We start from the raw sequence: 20,312 nt of genomic DNA on the forward strand, positions 1-20,312 counted from the left end.
TTGCTAAAACGAAACACTTTATTAGACTATTACTACATCGACTCAGGCCTAAGGGGCCGGCGTCGGGCTTGTACGTTTTAAATAGAGTTGGAAAAACAGTTGTCTACAGTAGCAGCAGTATTGAAATCAAAATATTATTTATCATTCACTAAACAAGCCGCTTTTACTGTTGGAGGAGTACCACAAATATTGTACCCTCGCACGCACCTTCTCCATCACGCCCTCTGCATTCCGCCCGCTCTAACGGCATCTCCTCTCCACGTGCTCTCGTTCGCTCCCCCTTTCTCGCGATGTCTCATTCATTCTTTCCTTCCGTCCCTCAGCCCTCGCACTGTCTCCTGATCGCGCTCACTTTCTCTATCTCTATATTACTCACAGAGACATAAGTGAATGTAAGGGTGCTTTGTATTCACTTGTAAAAATTGTAAAACATGTTAAATTTCTCTTACAGGCAGATAGTTCAAGGTGGCAGGGAGAAAGAGTGCCTACAGGTAGAAAAAAACGGATAAAAAGGAAGAACGAAGGAAAGGACTGGTTATGACGGGAGCATGAGTGGTTGATATAGATAGGAATACACTCCAAGATCAAGGGATTTTGTCAGAACGGGGTAACAGAGGTACCGGGCTTTAATTTAAAAAGACGGACGCGGGATGTAAAAGAGAAATATTTGGGATCCCAGTGTTTTGCAACTTTATCATAACACACACAAAATGGAAAAGAATTGCCAGGCCTCGGCCCGAAATGTTGACCGTTTCCGCTTTTCCACAGATGCTGCCTGGCCTGAGATTTCATCAGCATTTTGTGTGAGGAAGAGTGAACAGTCGAGGTTTCGTACCGAGACCCTTCATCAGGATCTGATTTTGTGCGTGTTGTTCTGTATTTCGAGCATCTGCTGATTTTCTCGTGTTTGTTTTGTATCTCTGTTCATCACATTGTTTCCATTTACCCAAAGTGGGTGGGGAGGGGTGGATGATAGAATAGGGAGCATGAAGGCAGCTGAATTGTAATACTTTATAACATTTATTTCCAGCGTTTCATGAGTTTTAAAATCCTTTTGAATGGATATTTCACTGCATTCTTTAGTTCCTCTCGGAATTTCCTCTGAGTTAAGGCGTAGATACAAGTGTTAGTGCAGGAACTGAGAATCTGCAGCATTTCCGCTGTGTGGTCTGTGATGTAGCGGGGATCCGTGACAGAATCAACAAAACTCGCTGAAATCCGTCTATAGATAAAAAATATCACATATGTTGCCCACAACAATATGAAACTACCGGTTATGCTGAGGAGCAAAACGATCGACTTGCGTCGGTTTTCCATCTCACAGTCCTTGTCATTCTCTCCGCTCTTTTGTCCCCGGAGCCCCCTGCGAGCTCGACTGGCCGCCAGAATCCGCCTGACAGTCAGAGTATTGAAAACCAACATCAGAACGAATGGGACACAAGGGACTAACATGCGATGAAATATTGCAAATACTAACCATGCGGAAGAGATCTTGTACGTCGGCGTATAAACACAATCCCAGGGAATGCCATCAATTATTTCTCTAGGCCCGAATACGAAGACCCAGGGGACAGTCTCCAAACAGGCCAGCAGACTCAATGTCCCGATAACCACAGCCGCCGTTCTCTCGGTGCAATATTTTGTTTTCAGCTTCTCACAGCAAATAGCCGCAAATCGATCAACTGTAAAAGCGACAGTCAGCCAGACTGAGGACACAGTGCTCGTAAAACGCAACCATTCACCGAGCCTGCACACGGGAGTGATTCGCAGGAATGATCGGGGAAAATAAATCACAACAGTCCAGCTTAGAAGCGGATCGCAGATAACGACCAGGAGATCGGCCGCTGCCATCCCTACCAGGTAGCGAGTGACACATTTGGAGAGACCACACTTTCCCCGGGACAGGATCACAATCGCCACCAGGTTCGCTGGAAGAGAGACAGGGAACAGCAAGTTGAGAAAATACTGAGCAGAAGCCAATGCAGCAGTTTGAGGCGATCCTGTAATATGTCCACTTTATTGTTGCATTTATCGGTGGGAGTGTCGAAAGGAGGCGCAGAGCTGGCGGAGACATAAACGTAGATAACACAGACAAATACTGAATACACCTTCCACTGATAACAAAAATGTAAAGTGGCAGCGTGAAGTTTGAACTGGATGAAATGAATAATTCATTTCCGCTGATGGCGGAATTCTTACATTAGTTATTCATCAACTTCCTGACAGCGACAGAACAGCCGAAGGACGGATTAAGAGCAGGGAATGCTGGAAACGCGCACCCAAGCGAACCAGAATATTTGGAAGAACTGTTAAAGTATGTCCTCTCAGAACTGTTCTCAGAGACCCCTGACATGAGTGTTAACTGGTTTCTTTTTCCATACAAGCTGCTTGTGGCTTAGTCTTTGCAGCATTCTCAGAGTTTGTTTCCTATTCCAGCATTTCCCTGCTCACTGACTTTACAACGGACTTTATAACTGATTCCAACAGATACAGCGCTGTCTGATACAACCTCGCAGACAGACATGACGCTTCACACTGAATCCATCACAGGGAAACAGTGGAGAGGATTTCAACGTTCAGCAGTAAACTCACTACCGTAGTCAGATGTCTGTAATGGTGTCAGGTGTAGATATAATAGAATAAATTACACAGTATGGATAACTATGAAATACCACTTAGCTTGTAATGATCTGCTCAGCAACGAATTCATAGTGTTGTCTTTTTACATTCAATCATTTTGACTAAAAATACACAAGAGTTTTGAATTACAACACGGAACTCCTCACCGTTGCTAAAGTGTTACTACCAGTCGATGGTTTGACGGCTGCATCTCACTCAGAAAACCGCTCACATACAAAGGAGTCAATTAATTGGTATAATCTCCGCGGGCTGTATAAACACTATATTTGCAAATGCAGCACAACGGTTACAAGACAAAAATCACAGAGATCCGGACATCCCATGTTGACCACAAACCAATGGAGGAACGCTGCCTGACCCGCTCAGTTGCATAAAATTTGCTGGATTCGGTGAATTATTGCAGCGTGTTGTATTGAGATCCGGATCCCACAGTCCATAGTTCTGGTCTTTCCATTCCATTCCTGAAAAACGGAGCACTAGAACTCGACAGGTGACAAAGGAAGCAGGCTTCAGAAATAATCAACACAATGGAATTAAACTTTAGCTCCCACCAACGGCAGCTGACACTGCGGCTTACCGGGAATTCCAAAGGCTGAAATAAAAGGATAGTAAACTTCTTCTATCCGCCAGATGACTGGATACACCATTTCAGTGAGAATCTGCGATTCCTGTTGTTCCTGAATTCACAGCTCCTTCAGTCACTTTGAGCAGGTGAATTAAAAGTCGCCCTAATTTATAGAGACGGACAGTCTCCATAGATACTGTTATACACCTGACTAACTTTCTTAGTTACGGTCACTGAACAAATACTTTAATTTAATGCCAGTCTCTGATGTATATCACAAATAAGAGAAAAACTGCAGATGGAAAAAGTCCAAGCAACACAAACAAAATGCTGGAGGACCTCAGTAAGACAGGGATTATGAAAGTGAATGTGTCGACGTCCCGAAACGACGACTGCACTCTTTGTTATGCTTGCTGTCTAGCTCCTGAGTTCCGCATAATTTTGCGGTTTTCTCTGATGTAAAGATTGGGGCAATTGAAGACAAAAAATATCAAAATCCTTGGGCGTTATCTCAGCAGTTTGTTGTTAGTGAGGAAGTTAATTTAGTCCCTCCATTTAGCGAAACAGAGGTCGATAAATATTTTCAGCATTTTGAAACTGTTGTTCTGATTTCAGAGTGGCCGAAAGAGAAATGGTCAGTGATGTTACAGACTGTAATTAAAGGCAAGGCTCAACAGGTTTACACTGCTTTAACGGCAGAGCAAGCACTTGATTATGATTTTGTGAAGCAGCTATACTGAAGGCGTATAGCTGGTTCCAGAAGCTAAGAGAGAAAGATTCAGAAATTTTAAGAAATCCGTGGAGAAAACGCACATGGAATGTGCCTCCGATAAAGCTGTGTGTTTTGAGAGATGGGTTTCCTCTAAAATATAAATGGGGACTATATTAAATTGAAAGAGTTGATTTTAATGGAGGAATTTAAAAGGAGCATCCTTGTTGAAGTAAGGACGTACTTAAATGAGAGAGAAACTGCTACATTGCAGGGCTCTTCTCAATTAGTTGATGAGTATGTTTTAATCCACAAGAATAAATTTCCTCAGGGCAGAACTTTTGAAAGGAAAAATAGCACAAAGTGTCAAGGTAAACCAGAAATTAAATCAGAACGTAGTGAGAAAGGTAAGGAGGAAGGAAAACATGCGAAAGAAAGTCTGGTCCCATTTGTAATTCTCGTAAGAAACCTGGTCAAGTAATAGCTAACAGTATCCGATTGAAGAAGAATGAGAAGGAAGCAGTCTCAGATGCGTGTGTGCAACATACTGAAACACTTGTAAATCCACATTGTTTGATAAATAAAAATGAAACTTTATTAGAGTCTGACCAAGTTAAGAGGGGATATGATCATCTTGGAACTGAAGGAATTGTATCCTTAAAAGAGGGATCCACTTCAGTGGCAATAAAAATGCTTAGGGATACCGGAGCTTCTCAATCACTGATATTAGACAGTATCTTACTGTTTAAGTATAAGACTGACACTAGTGAGTTAAATTATATACCAAGTGTTGGGACTGTCCATTTGCCTGTACATTTGCATAGAGTAAATTTAAGATCATGGTCAGTTACATGACTTGTTAACATAGGACTATAACCTACCTTACCCGTGAATGATGTTTCTTTGTTTTTTTAGGAAATGACTTGGCAGATGATAAGTTTTTCCTGAAGTGCATTTGACAATACAGTCAGAGGAACCATGGATGGATTCTAACAAAGTTTCCTCCTGTGCTGTAACTCCAGCTATGGCTAATAAGCTTGGTGTGCAGAATGTATTTGTAGCATATGACTAGTGATTCGAATTTTGAGGATGTGTCAGAAACTTTCTTAGCTGATTACTTGATCAAGCTTCTTGGAGTAAGTCTGACCCTGAAGATTACAATGTCTCAAAAGAGAGAAAAAAACCAACAACATAAAGGATTGAAAAATATGGTGACACAAGAAAAAAAGATGAAAAGAAAAAAATCCTACTAAAGCAAAGAAAAAAAGTGAGAAAAAGAAAGAGCCCATTAGGTCTTCAACCCCGGAGCCATCCGCCTCTCTGTGAATGGAGTAACAGCAGTTTGTGTGTTCCTTCTAGTTTTGTTCCTTTCCCCCTATTTTAAATTTCGAATTTAAAATGTTTAGTTGCTGATTCTTGAAGGCAAACTATATGCCTTTGGTGAGTTGGAAGAACTTGTCCAAACCTAGTGATAAAAGCAACGAGAAAGGAAAGATGCAAAAGGAAAGATCTGATGAAATGCCGTCGTTGGCCATTCATAAGTTTTCTCTTTATGCTGACGATCTACTGCTTTATATATCTATCCCCGAGGGATCTATCCCTGTCTTGCTAAAATTATTTAATGAACGGAGATTTTTCAGAATATAAAATTAATTTTAATAAAAGTGAACTGTTTCCTTTTAATGAATCTGATTCTATATATTATAATACTGATTCCTAAAGTATGGATTCAATTAGATATCTAGGAGTTATAATCACTAAAAAATATAAAGCTAACTTTATTCCCTTGGTAGATTCTATGAAGTATTTATTTAGTAGATGGAACCCAGTTACGTTTTCACATGCTGGCCGCATCCATATTGGCAAAATGATGATTTTATCAACATTTTTATATTTATTTCAGAATATCCCTGTGTTTTTGACTAAGGCGTTTTTTGAATGAATTGATTTTGAGCGAACAGAAAGGTTGGGTAATGTATTTTGAGTCAATATGGGCAGAAGTCAGGAAAAGGATTGGAGCAGTTACTCTATTGGGGATATCCTATAGGCCCCGAGGTAGCAGCAGAGATAACGAGTTTGTTGAGTGTTTACTTGAGCGATTCCTGTCATAGTATGTCGAAAGGCCAACTAGGGGGAATGTCTTACTAGATCTAGTATTAGGTAACGAGCCGGGTCAGGTCACAGATCTCTCAGTGTGTGAGCATCTGGGGGACAGTGATCACCGCTCCCTGGCCTTTATCATTATCATGGAAAAGGACAGAATCAGAAAGGACAGGACATTTTTTAATTGGGGAAGGGAAAAATATGAGGTTATAAGGCTAGAACTTGCGGGTGTGATTTGGGATGATGTTTTTGCAGGGAAATGTACTAAGGACATGTGGTCGATGTTTAAGGATCACTTGCAGAATGTTAGGGATAAATTTGTCCCGGTGAGGAAGATAAACAATGGTAGGGTGAAGGAACCATGGATGACAAGTGAGATGGAAAATCTAGTCAGGTGGAAGAAGGCAACATACTTGAGGTTTAGGAAGCAAGGATCAGGGTCTATTGAGGAATATAGGGTAGCAAGAAGAGAGCTTAAGAAGTTGATGAGGAGAGCAATAAGGGGGCATGAGAAGCTCTTGGCGAGTACAGTAAGGGAAAACCCCAAGGCATTCTTCAATTATGTGAAGAACAAAGGATGACAGGAGTGAAGGTAGGATCGATTGAAGATAAAGATAAGAAGATGTGCCTGTAGGCTGTGGAAGTAAGCGAGGTCATCAATGAATACTTCTCTTCAGTATTCACCAATGAGCGGGAACTTGATGTCGGTGAGGACAATATGAGTGAGGTTGATGTTCTGGAGCATGTTGATATTAAGAGAGAGGAGGTGTGTGAGTTGTTAATTTAGATTAGGACGGATAAGTTCCCTGATTCTGACGGAATGCTCCCCAGGCTGCCCCACGAAGTGTGGGAAGGGATTGCTGAGCCTCTGTCTAGGATCGTTATGACCCCGCTGTTCACGGGAATAGTACCGGAGGATTGGAGGGAGGGGAATGTTGTCCCCTTGTTCAAAAATGTTTAAGGGATAGTCTGGGTAATTATAGCCCAGTGAGCCTTACGTCTGTGGTGGGAAAGCTGTTGAAACAGATTCTTAGAGATAGGATCTATGGGCATTTAGAGAATCAAGGTCTGATTAGGAACAGTCAGCATAACTTTGTGAAGGGCAAATCGTATCTAACAAGCCTGATAGAGTTTTTGAGGAGGTGACCAGGCATATAGATGAGGGTAGTGCAGTGGACGTGATTTACATGGACTATAAATGCATTTGACAAGGTTCCACACGGTAGGCTAATTTAGAAAGCCGGAAGTCATGGGATCCAGGGAAGTTTGGCGAGGAGAATTCAGAATTGGCTTGCCTGCAGAAGGCAGAGGGTCGTGGTGGAGGGAGTACATTAAGACTAGAGGGTTGTAACTAGTGGTGTCCAACAAGGATCTGTTCTGGGACCTGTACTTCTCGTGATTTTTATTAACGACCTGGATGTGGGGGTAAAAGTGTGAGTTGGCAAGTTTGAAGACGACACAAGTTGGTGGTGTTGTAGATAGTATAGAGGATTGTCGAAGATTGCTGAGACATTGATAGGATGCAGAAGTGGGCTGCGAAATGGCAGACGGAGTTCAACCTGGAGAAGTGTGAGGTGGTACACTTTGGAAAGACAAACTCCAAGGCAGAGTACAAATAAATGGTAGGATATATGGTAGTGTGGAGGAGCAGAGGGATCGGGGGTACATGTCCCCATATCCCTGAAAATTGCATCACGCATAGGGTAGTTAAGAAAGCTTATGGGGTATCAGCTTTCATAAGTTGAGGGATAGAGTTTAAGAGTCGCGATGTAATGATGCAGCTCTATAAAACTCTGGTTAGGCCACAGTTGGAGTACTGTGTCCAGTTCTGGTCACTCACTATAGGAAGGATATGGAAGCACTGGAAAGAGTACAGAGGAGATTTACCAGGATGCTGCCTGGTTTAGACAGTATGGATTATGATCACAGATTAAGGGAGCTAGGGCTTTATTCTTTGGAGAGAAGGAGGATGAGCGGAGACATGACAGAGGCATACAAGATATTAAGAGGAATAGATAGAGTGGACAGCCAGCGCCACTTCCGCAAGGCACCACTGCTCATTACAAGAGGACATGGCTTTAAGGTAAGGGGATGGAAGTTCAAGGGGGATATTAGAGGAAGATTTTTTATTCAGAGAGTGGTTGGTGCGTAGAATGCACTGCCTGAGTCAGTGGTGGAGGCAGATACACTAGTGAAGTTTAAGAAACTACTAGACAGGTATATGGAGGAATTTAAGTTAGGGGTTATATGGGAGACAGGGTTTGAGGGTCGGCACAACATTGTGGGCCGAAGACCCTGTAATGTGCTGTACTGTTCTATGTTCTGTGTAATCTCTATATTGGAAGCTGCTCTGGCCATACAGTTAACTAAAGTTGCTAATTTACATTTATACCCTGTGATTATGCATTCTTTACAAATTTTGCTCTAGTTCCGTTTTTTTTAATCTTTAATAATTTAAACTTTGTAGATTAATTTATCGAAAAAATTTTAAGCCTTCTTTGAGTGAACCATTGAGTGAACCGAGTAAAGGTGTTACTTCTTTTTTGGAGCTATCTAAAGAAGATAGACTGATGTATTTTGAACAATTTGTTGATACATACTCTCTTTCATATTCACAATTCTTACAATACCTTCAAGTTAGACATTTCTTACAAAATATTTAAGTAATTCTCCTTTTATATTAGATGCTGACCTGTTAGATACAATTATGAGTCTGAACCTTTTGATGAATGGCTCGATTTGAAGAATTTATAATTTATTATTAAAATGGGATAAGCGGTTTTTATTAAGAATAAATAAGGTTGGTAAATGAACTTAATTTGGCTTTTATAACGGAGGACTGAATGCGGAACTGGAAGTTGCTTAACTCTTCCTCGATTTGTGCTAGCCATTCAATGGTTCAATTTAAAATTGTATATCGTTACTATTTGATGAAGGAGAGATTGTCTAAAATCTTTCCTAATGTTGCTGGTTATTGTGACGGATGTAAAACTGAGACAGCTCCACTGACACACATGTTTTGGACTTATTCTGTACTGAAACATTTTTGGAAGTCATATTTTCTACAATTTCTAAAGCACATAAAATTATTTTAAAACCTGACAAATTAACTGTGCTCTTTGGAATAATACGTCAAAATATCCGTGATATTTCATTGTCTGACTAACATGTTATTGCGTTTGTTACATTGATAGCTAGAAGGACCATTCTGTTGAAGTGGAAGGATACCTCGGCTTCCACTCTGTCACGGTGGTTCTCTCAAATCATGTTAAGTCTTAGTTTGGAGAAAATTAGAAGCTGAACCTTCGAACCTATGTCTGATTTTGGGAAAAGATTGGGTTCACTTGCTCGTTATTACCATTTCAGTTAATTGACGGATTTCCTCCAAGCTCTAATTGTAAATCATGGTATGTATGCATGTATGTATGTATGTATATATGTATGTATGTATGTATGTATGTATGTATGTATGCATGCATGTATGCATATATGTATGCATGTATGTATTTAACTATCTGTCTATTTATTTATATATATATATATATTTATTTATTTATTTTGCTGGCGGTTTGAAGCTTTTTGCATGGTGCATGACTCTGAAGATTTGTCTCTGTCTCGGAACGAGATGATAGCAGAGCAGAGTAGAGGCCCTGAGGTTTTCGAATTAAAGGAACAAGCTGTTCCGTATAGTGAAATTGGTAAGGAGCCAGTACGATATTATTTTGAGAAAGGAGTATTCATATGGATGTGGAGATCGCCTGTAATTACTGCAAGTGACGAATGGAAGGTTGCTCACCAGCGGGTTGTTCCTAAATTTTATCCAAATGAGATTTTAACTTTAGTCCGTAGTATGCACTTGGGTGGACATCAAGGGGTGAAGAAAACTGTGAACAAGGTTTTTAAACATGTTTTACTGGTCTTGTTTTAGAAAAGATGCGGCGATGTTTTGCAGAACGTGTCATACTTGCCAAACTGTGGGTAAACATATTCAAGTTACTCCAGTGGCCCCACTGCAACCTATTCCCGCATTCGGTGAACCATTTTCCAAAATTATTATAGATTATGTACGTCCATTACCAAAAACATAAACTGGCCGTCAATACTCCCTGGCCATCATGTGCACTGTGTCTTGGTGTCCAGAGGCAGTACGATTTAGGAATATAACGACTAAAACTGTAACAAAGACTCTTATAAAATGATTTACTTATGTAGGGATGACGAAGGAAATACAATCTGATCAAGGTAGTAATTTTATGTTTGGATTGTTTCAGCAGATAGTTTATAAACAGAGAGCTAAGCAGAATACCTCTTCTGCATACAATCCAGAATCGCAAGGAGCCTTGGAGAGGTTTCGTGCTACCTTCAAGACTATGATGAGAACTTCTTGTGTGGAAAGTGAAAATGATTGGGATGAGGACATATTTGCATTCTTATATTTGCAGTACGGGAGTTTGTGCAGGAATCATGAGGTTTTAGTCCATTTGAAATTGTGTTTGGTTTTAGAGTTAGAGGAACTTTGGCCTTATTAAAAGAAGGACGGATAAATAAAGAGGTACACACTAATTTGTTGGATTATGTTTTAAAATTTGAGGATAGATTACATAAAGCTTATGGCTTAGCCAGGAAAAAATTAAAATCGGCTCAGAAGAAAATGAAAACGTGGTAAGTTACAGAAGCAACGATGAGGTAATTTAAGCCTGGAGATAAGGTGTTGGTTCTTTTCCCGGTGCGATCGAATCCTTTACAAGCTAAATGTCATGGTCCTCATGAAATTTGGATTACGTGATAAAAACTCCAGATCGATGAAGGCCAACACAACTTTGCCATATAAATATGATAAAACGATATTACAATCGCTTGTATGAAAAACAGTCTGCTACTATGACTGTTGTGGTCAAAAATAATGAGTCTGATCTCACTTGGAACTTAAAGGATGATTCATCTGAAACTCATTCTAAACCCAATATTATTTCGGCTATATTACCAAACTCAACATTCTGGAAAATATTGATGAGAAATTAGCTCAATTACAGCCAGAACAGGAGCAACATATGAAACATTTTTTTTTTTTATATAAGAATTCATTTCCAAACATTCCTAGAAGAACCACGGTAGATTCACATGATGTAGAACTTGGAGATGCCAAACCCGGTATGCAACATCGATACAGGATGAACATGGAAAAATGTGAACTTTCTGAGAATGATGTTAAGTATATGTCAGAGAATAGTATTATTAGAACTTCTAAATTCGAATTGTAGTTCAACTTGTGTCATGGTGTATAAGTCAGACGGTAGCATTCGGTTTGTACTGACCACAAGAAAGTGAATGCTGTAACGAAAACAGATGCGTATCCAATCCCTAGAGTGGATGATTGTATAGATTAAGTTGGAAAAGCAATTTTCCTTACAAAGATTTATTTATTAAAAGGATATTGGTGTGTTCCTTTGACGGATAGAGGTAAAGAGGTTTCAACAGTTGTAAACCTGTCTGGGTTATATGAATATAATCTTCTTCCATTTGGGATGGAGAAAGTCCCACATACTTTCCAGCCGATGATTAACGCTGTGATTCATGGGTTAAAAGTTACAGATGCCTATATTGATAATTTACTTACAGTAAATTATATTTGGGAATCACATATTACTGCCCTGGAGAAACTATATGAAAGGCTTTCAAAGTTAACTTAACTATTAATTTAGCTAAAAGTAAATTTGGTCATGACACTGCGACTTCCCAACTTACTTACTTTATTTTCACCAAACAGTTGAGACTCGAGCGTACACAACGATATTTGATTCTGCGCTTCGCAAAATCGCAGTGAAGATTTGCCGACGTCCGTGGACCCGAAGCATCGAGCAAAGTTGGTGTCGTCGGCGGTAATACAGGATCGATCTTGTTGGATCTTCGCATCCCAGATAGACCCTGCATTTCTGAATGCAGAAAGGGTTGGGCCCAACGTTATTCGCCAAGGAAAAGGTTAGTTCCTTTAGGCCGTTTATATTTCCTTTGTCGTAAATTCTTCGAGCAAGGCATATTTTCGGCTGGCATCAGCAGAACGTCACGTCGTCGAGGAATTCGTTACTTCAGGAATGTCTCTCCGAATTGACTGTTACAAAAATTGGACTTTCGCATTTACCACTTTTAAGAACTGTGTTCGCACTTATCACTTTAAGAGCTTTTCGAGTTGCCATATAGCAGATAAATTCTGGTTAAGTTCGTCGTTTATTTACTTTTCATTCGTTGTTGAGTGGAGTTAAAATAAATGTTTCTTTGTGTAGAAAAAAAACCTGTCTCAATTCTATATTCATTATTCCGTATCATAAGAGCAGCAACTTTTACAGATTTCACATCTTTCTTGATTAATTACTAATCAACAAACGGATTTGCCCTACCCTGATATTTTTACCCAGTATTTGTTTTAATTTTGAACTGCAATTCAGTACTTCAACTACATCTGAGCCATTCACGCGCGCATACACTCACACAGACACACACGGAAAGGGGAGGGGGAGGGAGAGATAGAATGTCAATATGTTTTCTTCTAATCTCTGGTACAGTGTGAGTGTGTGGGATTCATTCAGTACCTGTCAGTCTCTGGTACAGCGTGAACTTCTGGGTTCATACATGTTTTGTGCTTTGTTTTTTAACTCTGGAGTTGAATCGTCATATATAATTATCTCCATTTTTGATTAAACCACATTTTCCACAATTATATTAAGCTAATGTAATTAGCTGATGCTTAAATTTAGTCTACGGAGTGACACTTTGGATAAAGTTGATTATGTTGGATTAGTACATTAAAAGACATCGAGTTAAGAACGGGACCTTCGGCTCACAATGTCTTTGAGCACATTATTAATTTGCACGATCGGATTTTATTGAATTCTTCCAGTGGACATGAGCAAAGTGACACTGTGCTGGAGTGAAAAAGGGACTTGCAGGCTGTGAATATAGATCAATTCTTTATCCACTGCAATAACAGAAGGCAGATTAAAGTGGTGATCCCTCCGACTAATTGTAATGTCTCTGTCGTATGTCCGTGTGGTGCAAAGATCAGGAATGTACACAGTGCTTCAGGTTTGGCCAGAGTTGTGCTTCGTTAGTCTAGCAGAGCTCCTTGCTCTGGCATTTAGTACCTTCACGCAATGTAGTCCTGTCCCCATCGTGTCTTAACTGACCGATCAAACTGAACGCCTATATCCGAAGTCTGCCTTCATGCTTTGCACGGCCCCTCTGGCCTTCTTTCTTTCTTCACATTCCACCATTTGTAATGCATCCCGTGGCCTTGCTTGCATTCTCGGCCTGCATCACCCCACTTTCCCATAGACCTGTAACAGAAGGGCATCCTATTATCCATTCATGAATCTTTAAAATCTCAAACTTCACTTTTACCTTCTTCTGTTCCAGGAAAATAAAGCTATACAACACGAAGCCTATTACAATATTAATTCATATCTTAACAGGAATGGTCTGGCAATATTTGTAAATATTTGAGAATTTCAGCCCGTGTCCATCATGCTGTATAAGATGGGGGTTGCAGTGATGCTGAATTGTGACCTTGTATATGAAGAGTCGGCGGATTCTGCGAATTCCAATGACCAGAGGTTAAGGGACACTGTGATCAGCAAAGCAGTGAGCACCTGTCATTTGTACATGCTGCCTGCAAGATCTGAACTCCTAGTGCCAATGTAACATGATCCCTCGGGACTCTCCACGACCAAGGTGCGGTTCCACATTGGAATGATCTGGAATTAGGTTTAATTACAGTTCCACTCAGAGTTCCTCCCTGGTCTCAGGAAAGACGCAATTGCAGAACCGCACTCTGGGTGTAATCGCTTTTCCAGTGAAACATTCGCACCCATCTGCAGTGATGCAACTGTACCAGTCCCTGGATCGCTGAGTGATGTTCCTGGAATCTGGTACTGATTCTGCCTGATCTCATCCAAATGCAAAATGTGCATGCTACCCCTGAAGTCGGGAATCTGTCTTAGAAGGACATAACTGTCGTGGATATGTCCCTGAACCTGACCACGGCAACTTCCCTGTCTCCCATCGCCTCTTTCCTCCTGCTGCCACCCATATACATATTATCTAGTGGCCAATCAATGTATCATCCAGCGTACCTTTGGTCTATGGAAGAAAACCAATGCAGTCACCCTTTCTTCCCGCCATCCTGTGACCTGCTTTCTGAGTTCTTCAATGTCAGAACATCACAAATTTAAGCGAGGTCCCCAGACAGCACGAATCCACTTACATTATCGGTGACTTTTGCCTGTACTCGATTCTTCGAAATTCTTAAGTTCAACACAAGGCTAGGAAATCCTAGTGGTCACCTGTGGCCATTCCCCTCAGCAACAAGTAAACCTCTTCGGATGTGGTTGTGAACCAACAGGACACTGTAGCAGAAGTGGCACTGTGACTGGCTCTGGGGAACTGCAGAATGAAAAGAGACTCAGTGTGGTAGTGATAGCTGACTCGGTATTTAATAGGGACAGACAGGAGATACCGTGGTAACAAAAGAGACAGCAGGAAGGTGTTTTGCCTCCGGGTGCTAGCGTCTAAGGTGTATAGGTGCAGTTTCAGGATATTGCCAAGGGAAAAAGAGAATAGCCAAATGACCAGGTGCAAAATGGCACCGATGACATTGTCAAAAATGGGAAGATATCCACACTTATATAGAGTTAGAAAAGAAGCTGAATACAACGACCTCCCAGGTAGTAATCTGTAGATTACTCACGGTGCCACAGGCTAGTGCAGTTAGGAATGGGGCGATAACACAGAGTAATGAGTGGCTGAGGAGACGGTGCAGGCTAGCAGGGTATCAAATTCTTGAAGCATTGGAACCTTTATTGGGGAAGGTGTGACTTTTATAAGAGGGAAGAGTTGCAACTGAACTGGAGGAGAACCAATATTCTGGCTGGAAAGTATGAGAATGCTGGGCAGCTGGGTCGCGTTAAGGTGTTTTTAAGGTGATGCAGGTGGCAGGGAAGTGGAACACCAGATAAAAATGTGAAGATTTGTCAGGGAGGAAGATGTCATTGAAGGTACTGATAGGGAAAATCTAATTAAAAAGTATGATGAGTCTGAGAGTTTGATGTCTGTTTATTTCAATACTAGGATACTACGGTGAATAAGATAAACAGAGCACGGCTCAGTACACAGAACGCCAATGTTGTTTGAGAGATGGTAGAATGGGTGATTAATGTACCAGATTTTTGAAGATTTTGAAAACTAAGAAAGGAGGTAAAAGAGGAGGCAGTTGCGCGACCAATCATGGACAATATCACAGCTGCACTCATGAGGTACATAAAGGAGGGGTCAGGCACTGAGTCGAAATAGGTAGAACTCAAGAATAGTAAGAGTGTAATCAAATTGAAAGGATGGCACTACAGAAACCAATAGCCACCGTGACATTGAAGGACAGGTGTGTATTCAGATTAACGGAATGTGGAAAAATAAAAGGTTTGCTTTAATGGTGGGACGCGGAGTGGTTCCAATTTCCCTAATATAAAATGGTCCCCTCTTAGTGTCAGGGATTTAAATGGGGCAAAATTTGTTCAGTGTATCCAGGAAGATTTCTTAATTCAATATGTTTACAAACCAATGAAAGGATGTGCCGTTCTCGACCTGCTATTTGTTAATGAGCCTGTAACCCTCCAATGGTGAAATGTTCGGGGTCACTCATCACAGCTGCTTAGCTTTCACGATAGGTACAGATAAGGATAGATCCTTCTCGAGAGTTTTAAATTGGGGTAGGCAGGAACTAAGATGAGATAATTGGGAGCACCTTTCCTCTAGCAAAAATGGTTTTTAATGAACAGTTGCGCCGAGTACAGGAAAGGTATGCTCCTATTAGAAAAAAGTACAGGGAGTGAAACAAACAGAACCTTGGATGTCCAGGCAGGTAATGAATGTAGACGAAGGTAAAAGGAAAAGCACATAAAGAGATGAAAATAAAGATCAAATGAAGCACATCACCAGCATAATGAAACGATAAAAGAAGTAAAGAATTGAATCAGGAACGCCATGTGGAGCCATGGAAAGTCCTTGACAAATAGGATTAAAGTGAAGCCCAAGGTATTCTAAACGTACATTAAGAACAAGATGATAACTACGGAGAGGGTAGGATCACTGAAATAAAGGGAGTACATTTGCTTTGATACGGAGAATGTGAGTGAGATACATAATGCGTAATTCTCATCATTATTTACAAAGGACAGTGATATGGATGACCGGGAGATCAGTGCTGACAGTATGAATAAGTTCGGCGTTTAGATGTCAACATGTAGGTAGTGTAGGGCCTTCTAAGGAGTACTAAGGTGGATAAGTGTCCAGGCCTGTTGCGATTTACCGCAGGTTATTGAAGGAAGCGAGAGACAGAACTTGTGGGCTCTTGGATAGTATCCTTGTAACCTCCATATGCACAGCTGAGGTCCCGTAGAGCAAGAAAATGTCTAATGTTGTCTTTTGTTTAAGAAAGGAACTGGGGAAATTCAGGGAACTATAGACTGTTGAGTTTCGCGTCAGTTGTAGGGAAGGTGCTGGAGAAAATTCGTCAGGATAGGATATATGAACATTTCAAAACCCGTGGCTTAATTGGGGAGATCCAATATGGTTTTGTGCATGGCAGCTCGTGCATTGTCAACTTGATTGAGTTTATCAACATGGGGATGACAGGGATTGATGAGGGTAGCTCAGACTATACGGATTTTATTATGGTGTTTGACAAAGTTCATCATGGAAGTCGCATCCAGAAGATTACGCTGTATCGGGTCTGCGGCTAATTGATTGCTTAGATTCAGAACGGTCCTGTGCACAGAAGTGAGAGGGCAGTGAATGAAGCGAATTATTGGAGCTGGAGGTCTTTTATTAGTGGACTATGCTGCGACATCTGCTGTTTCGGCTCTATATAAATAGAAATATATATATATATATTTTGTTGGTTAGTACATTTATCGATGACACCGAAATGGGTGGAGATCTGTGTAGTGTGAAGAATGGCAAAGAGTACAGCATGATATAGTTCAGTTTTAGTTCAGTTGAAGGTATGGGATTGGAAATGGCTGATAGAATTTTAGTCAGGTAAATGTGAGGACACATCGAGAGAGCACATGCAAGGATGCAGTCCTCTATTAACGCAAGATCCTTAACAGTGTTGCTGAGCAGAAAGATCTTGGGATCCAGTTCCCTACCTCCTTTAAAGTGGCAACACAGTCTGATTCTTGTCTTTGACATGAAAATCAGTCTTCAGTCAATTTTAGCACACGTCCTCCATCAATGTGTCTGGCCTTCTGCACCAGCCTTTCATGGGATACCTGTCCCTACACCTTCACTCTTACCACCATTCCGGGCCCCTAACAGACCTTCCAGGTGAGGCAACCTGTGAGTCTGTTGGGAGCATCCAGTGCTCCCGGTGCGGCCTCTTCTAAATCGGCGAGACCCAACAGAGATTGCGGGACCGATTCGCCGAGCACTTCCGCTCCGTCCGCCGCAACAAACAGGATCCACCCACTTCAACTCTGCTTCACATTCTCCTTCGGATATATCAATACATGGCCTCCTCTGCTGCAATGATGAGGCCAAACTCAGATTGGAGGAGCAACACCTCATACACCGTTTGGGTAGTCTGCAGACCGTTGGTATGAACATTGAATTCTCCAAGTTCCATTAATTCCCTCCAACTCTCTTCCCCCATCCCAGTTTCACTCTGTCTCCTCCTCCAGCTGTCAATCACCTCCCTCGTTGTTCCACATCCTTCTACTACCAATAGGGCTTTTCCTTACATCCCTTCTTCACCTTTCCGGTCTACCCCCTCCCTGCTTCTCCTCCGCCACCCATTGATCGTTCCTCTTATTGGTCTTTCAACTGGCACCTACCAGCCTTCCCCTTCCCTCCTTCCCCCTTCTTTATAGAGTAGCTTCCCCCTCCCTTTTCAGTTCTGACGAAGGGTCTCGGCCCGAAAAGTTGACTACTCTTTTCCACGGATGCTGCCCGAACTGCTGAGTTCCTCCAGCCTGTTGTACGTGTTGCTTTCATGGGACACATTGACGATGTCTTCTGAAAATGTAAAAACACCACAGCTACAGGTTATCTTCAATCAACACTGCTGGTAGCATCGTAGAAGAGTTCAATTAGGCTTGTCAAGCATGAGATATCTTTCACCAAACTATGTTGATTTGGTTTTAGGCCATTATGCTTTCTCAATTTTTGCTACTTCTGCACTAATCTCAGATGCCAGCATTTTGCTAGCAGCAGATGTGAAATGAACAGGTTGTCAGTTAACTCATTTTTGTCTTCCAACCCTGAACAATTAAGTGACATTTGTGACTTTCCATTTCAATGGGACCTGACTGGGACATGGTGTATTTTGACCAACTTCAACGTCTTCAGTTTTGTTGCAGCCAGTTCCTTTCAACAATGCATCCCCCCACCCCAGACTCCTACGGACTGCAATATGTTGGGACCTGATTATGTTTGCATTTCGTTCCATGAGATTTTATGTTCTGATGTACGACACGGGACCAGGACTATCAGCCCAAAATGCGGTGCTGGAGTAATTAACTAAGTAAAAGCTCAACCAAGCTCATTCCTTCTTGCCTACACGATGCCCATATCCCTCCTCTCTCCGCAAATCCGTGTGCATATCTAATACCCTCTTAACCACCGCTAATTATGATTGTCTCCACCAACATGCCTGGCAACAGATTAGAATCATCTACCACTCCCTGTCTGCGGCAAAAGCACCTCGTGATCATCGCCCTGTTGCGTTAAATGTATGCCCTTCATTATTGGTGATTTCTATCCTGGAAAAAAAAGTACCTGATGTTTATCCATGCTTTTCAAAATTACAACCTTCCATCACATCTACACTCACCACTGCTCCAGAGAAAACAGCACAAGTTTATCCAACTTTTCACAGAGTACATGACTTCTATTCTGATAAGCATATTTGTAAACCTCATCTGAACACTTCCAAACACCCTATATTGCTCCTCCAGTGGAGGGACCTTATTTGAATGCAAAATCCCAATCGGCCGAAGCAGTTTTACAAAGCTACATCAAGAGTGCATCAATACTCAGTGTCTTGACTAGTTGAAACATAGAAACAGAGTAAACCTACAGCACAATAGAGGCATTTCGGGAAACAAAGCTGTGCTGAACATGTCCGAACATTAGAAATTGCAAAGACTAATACCCATAGCCCTCTATATTTTAAAGCTAAATGTACCTATCCAGGAGTCTCTTAACATACCCTATCTCATTCGCCTCCACCACTGTCGCCGGCAGCCGATTCCATGCACTCACCACTAACTGCGTATAAAAAATAATAATCCGAGAACAACTCTGTGCCTACGTCCAAGCTCCTTAAATATGCGCCCTCTCACGCTAGCCATATCAGCCCTTGGAAAAAGCCTCTTACTATCCTCACGATCAATGCCTGCCATCATCTTATACATCTCAATCAGGTGATCACCTAACCTCCGTCGCTCCAAGGAGAAAAGGCTGAGTTTATTCAATGCATTCTTAAAAGACGTTCTCCCTAATCCAGGCAACATCCTTGTAAATCTTCTCACCACCCTTTTTTTATGCTATGCACTTTGTTCCTGTAGTGAGTCGACCAGTACCCTGGGGTCCGACCAGGGGCTTATATAGCTGTAGCATTATCAAGAGTTTTACCATTAATACGATATTCTGCATCATATTTGGCCTAACAAAATTAACCACCTCACACTTAATCTGTGTTAAACTCCTACTGTCGCTTCTCAGCTCAGTTTGCACCCTATCAATGTTCAGCTGTAACATCTCACAGCCCTCCACCCTATTCACAACACCCCCAACCTTTTTGTTATCAGAAAATTTACTAATCCATCCCTCAACTTCCACATCCAAGACATATATATAATCACGAAGGGTAGGAGTCCCAGAATAGATTCCTGAGGCACACCTCTGGTCACCGACGTTCATGCAGAATATGACCCGTCTACAACCACTCCTCGCCTTATGTATGCAAGCCAGTACTGGATCCACAAAGCAATGTTCCCTTGGATTCCAGGCCTCCTTACTTTCGTAGTAAGCCTTGCATAGGATACTTATCAAATGCGTTGCTGAAAACAATATACACTACATCTACTGCTCTAGATTCATCAATGTGATTAGCCATATCCTCAGAAAAATTCACTCAGGCTGGTAAGGCACGACCTGCCTTTGGCAAAGCCATGCTGACCATTCCTATTCATATGACGCTTCTCTAAATGTTCATACACCCTATTTCTTAGGATCTTCTCCATCTAC

Source organism: Hemitrygon akajei, chromosome 28 (assembly GCF_048418815.1).
Source record: "Hemitrygon akajei chromosome 28, sHemAka1.3, whole genome shotgun sequence".
NCBI lineage: Eukaryota > Metazoa > Chordata > Chondrichthyes > Myliobatiformes > Dasyatidae > Hemitrygon > Hemitrygon akajei.